This window comes from Zeugodacus cucurbitae, chromosome 4 (genome assembly GCF_028554725.1).
Source record: "Zeugodacus cucurbitae isolate PBARC_wt_2022May chromosome 4, idZeuCucr1.2, whole genome shotgun sequence".
Lineage (NCBI taxonomy): Eukaryota > Metazoa > Arthropoda > Insecta > Diptera > Tephritidae > Zeugodacus > Zeugodacus cucurbitae.
Window position 1 is genome coordinate 69957714 of NC_071669.1, and position 5130 is coordinate 69962843.

The following is a 5130-nucleotide window of genomic DNA, read 5'->3' on the forward strand; positions in this document are numbered from 1 at the left end:
AAATAGTCTAAAGGCGTTAAATCGCATGATCTTGGTGGCCAACTTACGGGTCCATTTCTTGAGATGAATTGTTCTCCGAAGTTTTCCCTCAAAATGGCCATAGAATCGCGAGCTGTGTGGCATGTAGCGCCATCTTGTTGAAACCACATGTCAACCAAGTTCAGTTCTTCCATTTTTGGCAACAAAAAGTTTGTTAGCATCGAACGATAGCGATCGCCATTCACCGTAACGTTGCGTCCAACAGCATCTTTGAAAAAATACGGTCCAATGATTCCACCAGCGTACAAACCACACCAAACAGTGCATTTTTCGGGATGCATGGGCAGTTCTTGAACGGCTTCTGGTTGCTCTTCACCCCAAATGCGGCAATTTTGCTTATTTACGTAGCCATTCAACCAGAAATGAGCCTCATCGCTGAACAAAATTTGTCGATAAACACATTTCGAACCGAACACTGATTTTGGTAATAAAATTCAATGATTTGCAAGCGTTGCTCGTTAGTAAGTCTATTCATGATGAAATGTCAAAGCATACTGAGCATCTTTCTCTTTGACACCATGTCTGAAATCCCACGTGATCTGTCAAATACTAATGCATGAAAATCCTAACCTCAAAAAAATCACCCGTTAGTATAACTGACATACATACATATATCTATAGGTTTTAGTAGGACTGCTATTTTGCACTGCACTTTAGACTCAAACTTTCATGAGTTAAATTTTATATACATAAGTACATACTAACACACATACATGTCTATCTATTTAAAGCGTTTTATATAAAAAGTATATATGCAAGTGCAACGAAGTAACTATATAAGCAACGCGGTGAAATTGCAGCAAAGCCGAAGAAAATTTACTTCACTCAAGTAAATGGCGGCAATCGTTTTAAAGTATGTGTGAATATAAGTGTTTGAGTTTGAGTGTGTGTGTGCGCGTGTTTGCGTTGAATTGATATTGTTTCGTGCTTTGTTGACTACTTGAGACGTTTACTTTATTTTAATACCGAAGACAAGTGTGCTCTGTGCATGCATTCTACATGCTCATTTCGCTTTATTGGTAAAGCCACGAGGTACATAAATGTGAAAGTTCAACGCTTGATTCTTTGTAGAAGTAGCCATTTTTAAGCATATTGTTCATGGCAGTGGGTAGAACGTGGATGTGGGTTGGAGTTGCCAACTTTTGAAATAAAATTTTAAAATTTATAAGTTATACTTGTATATCATATATATACAGTCATGTGAAAAATAATAGGGACACTTGCTTGAAAATACGTAAAAAATAAATTGTAATAAAATTTAAAAAAATTATCAAAAATGTAACATGCAATTGTTTGCTGGGATGTCAGTGATGTCAGGATGTCATGTGTCCCTATTGTTTTTCACATGACTGTATATAGCATCTAGATTGCTTGGATGAAATTTTGATGTTTTTTCACGAAATTTCCATTCCATGTGATATAACAAAATTTAAAATTAGTTTTGAAACTGAAATTTAATAATCAATGCACTTATTTTTTAATTCAAAACTTATAAGTGCACGACAAATTTTGGTCCATATTGGACGGTTTCGGTCTAGTACCAACATTTTTTTCAAAAATGCTTAAAATTTTTTATTTTTTATGCATAATAGTATGGTTTTATATGAACCGACTGTATATAAATAATATATTTACTATTTAGATACTAATATATATCGAGTATACATATACATTTCTATGTACATATGTATGTATGTAGGTATCTCCATTGGGTAGCACATAATAAAATTAAATAAAGCAACCGTAAAACTTTGAACAAAACTCAAAACAAATTCACAATACGCTCAGTGCAAATGCAATACAAACGAATCAAGAAAATCACTTGCGAAAACTTTGCCAACTGCAAATGGCAACTGACAACCACGAAATCCTGCCAAATAGACGCCAATTTTACACTCCACAACAACAACAAGGCAGTGGACTGTTGCAAATACAAACGACAAAACTTGCTATTCACAGCGGCAACAACAACTACAAGGTGAAACTTTTGCTGCGCAGCGCCAAGTTGAGCTAAGGATCAAAGCGAAAATAACCGTTAACCAAGCGCCGACGAGTCAAGAATTTTCTAAATAGACGTCTATTTACCTAGCGCCAGTGGGCAGAGAGAGACAGAGAGAGCGAGTGAGTTGTACACATCCGTCTTGGCCGCCCATGCCGTCAACACTTTGCCGGCCAGCAACAAAACGTTTGCGCATTTTACTTTATTAAAGTGTAACTTTTAGATTTCCTCGCTTTCAACTCCTTCCTTTTCTTCAATTTCTCTTATGTGCTTTTCATGCTTCTTTAAGCTTTGGTGGGCGCTGCCGCCTTTTTACGGCCATTTCCCGCAAATAAACTCCGCAAATGGCACAAATCAATTGCACATAGACATCGGCTGCATGCAATGGCAGCGCAAAGCGGCTAAGGAAAGTAGTAATTGCACGAAAAGCGTTGCGAGAAAATTATATGTTTAGACTGCCATTGCAGTTCCTGTCAAAATACGAGCAAATCGCATGGAGTTTGGCGCTATCGTCCGATTTTCAGTGCTTTGGTTAGGTTTTGGCGCTTTATTCTTATTCTTGTTGTTTTACTGTATGCTACGCCTTGCGAACTTTACTTTTTATTTTTACTTACCTTTTCTCGCTTTTGAAACGTTTCTTCCACTCTGACCCTCTCTCGTTTCCCATTATGCTACTAATGTAAGTTGGCAGGCGGCAAGTTTAGCTACTTAAAGTTTTCCAAAGTGCATCCACAAAAGCTTACGATTCGCTACTGTTTATTTGCCGCTTTTCAAGCTAACACAAAGTCTTTGAAGATAGCGTCGGAGTAAATACAATCACATGAAATGAAATTGTGTTGCAGGTAGCAGTTTTTGGTAAAGAAGTTAAAATAAAGAAATTAAAATCGAATAAAAGTAAATTAATTACTAAGATATATAAAAGATAATGTATCTACTTCAGAGCTAACTTGTCTGACACCAAATTACATTTTGTCTGAGAAAATAAGTATATTTACTTTCATTAATCTCACATTATGACATTCGAAACACACCATCTATCAGCGCATTCGCGTCTTGGCTCCCACGTCACTGTTGACAGTCATAACTTTGAAGTTGTAGATAATTTCATCTACCTGGGCACCAGCATCAACACCGATAATAATGTTAGCCTTGAAATCCAACGCAGAATCACTCTTGCCAACAGGTGCTACAATGGACTGAGTAGACAATTGAAAAGTGAAGTCCTCTCTCGACGAACAAAAACTAAACTCTACAAGTCCCTCATCATTTCCCTCCTACTTTATGGTGCAGAAGCGTGGACGGTGTCAACATCCGAAAAGTGCCCCAGCTCTGAAAGTTTTCGATGCAGTAACCGCTGGTGGAAGCCGAGGAAGAGGGAGACCTCCACTCCGATGGAAGGACTAGGTGGAGAGGGACCTGGCTTCGCTTGGTATTACCAATTGGCGCCAAACGGCCAAAAGGAGAGATGCGTGGCGCGCTGTTGTGGATTCGGCTATAACCGAAGAAGAAGAAGAAGAAATCATTTTGCAGTGCATTTTGAAAGATAATTTTGTCAATCGTTATTGGCTTTTCACACTGGAGTTAATTGATTAATTAATAAGCCTTTGCTCGATTAAAGCGCTGATTTAGATCGATTTACAATACAAAAGAAAAATTTTATTTTAGTTCTCGCTGGAAATTTGGTTGTGGTTATTGATAGCAAATAGTAATAGATAACCTGGTGATGAAACTTACCAACCTCTTATGAACAGCAAAAAAATGTATAACAGCTGAGCGTTAATCGAGTAGCCGGCAGTGCGAAGAGCAAAAACTTGTTCCTCAATTATATTCTTTATATCTTAAATTATTTTGGCTGTGCGAAAAGGCTATTAGACGTCTGATAGCAATAATCGGGGACCACTCACACTGTAGTTTCAAGAAGCAAAAAAACGCACATAATTTAAGGTTATGGCCAAGACTTTAGCTTCATTATAAATATAAGGGTTTGTCATATTGTTTTTGACTTCGGGCAAGTGACGGCTGGCTCGAATAAATTCTAAACGAGAGGCCCAATTTTCGACCACTTTTTACAGCAATCGGTGCCGTATGCCAGCAGTAAATGCTGCTCTGGAGTAATTCTATTCATTAGGAAATAGCAAACTAAATTCAGTATAGATCAAGTGACAGTTGACCAAAAAGGCCAACTTTGAAAAAAACAATGAAAAGCACATGACTAAAAAAGAATATCCCGTTGCTATGATATCTCAATTTTAGTCATAATATATATTCTAAAATTATCTCAATTAATTAAAATTAGTTTCAAACAAATGTTAGCTGCACTCTTGCGAAACAATTTGCGAGAAGAGCACCAAATGTTTTCAAGTTTTTAATCTTAATTTATAATACAAAATGTTGCTTCTACTTGGCGTCTTGGCGTCGCGACATACGGATACGCACGAGTACATTCACGTGTCTATTAAAAAATCTTTAAATATATAAGAAATATATGTAAGGGTATTCAAAAAGCAGATATTGAAGAACATAAACAATTAACTGAAGGAACAGACATATGATAGTCTAGATAATTTTGATTTTTAATTCCCCTAGCACTCTCTTGTTATGTCTTAGGTCCCATTTGGAACTCTGTCTTTCCTCTAAAACCTTACAGTGACTTGGGAAGTATTAGACTCTTGTATTATGAGGTAGTTTTTATTATTCTATAACATTCTGAATAATTCTATTAAATCAAGCAGTGCTTAGTCACACAAGCCGAATACCGTTAATCGGTCTAAATAGCGCTTTTTCTACATTCATCCCTTATGTCTGTGACAGTTTTTGGTCGCCACAGGTTGTTGGTGGCATGTCGGCGACTTTTATGGCAACGTCATTTTGGTGTTCGCGCGCTGATATGCGCCGTCTTGGTGTTGGTGACGGCGTTCAAAGCTGTTGTAGCTATTATGTGAATGTCCTGTGGCGCTGTTTATAGCCACGTCGCTTTCTTGTGGCTTATTGTTGTTGTTATTTTCTCCAATGCCATTCGGAGTTTATTTATATTCATTTTCAGCACGAATTTTGCCAGTCCCTAGATTTTGTTTGTTTGTATATATGTGCTG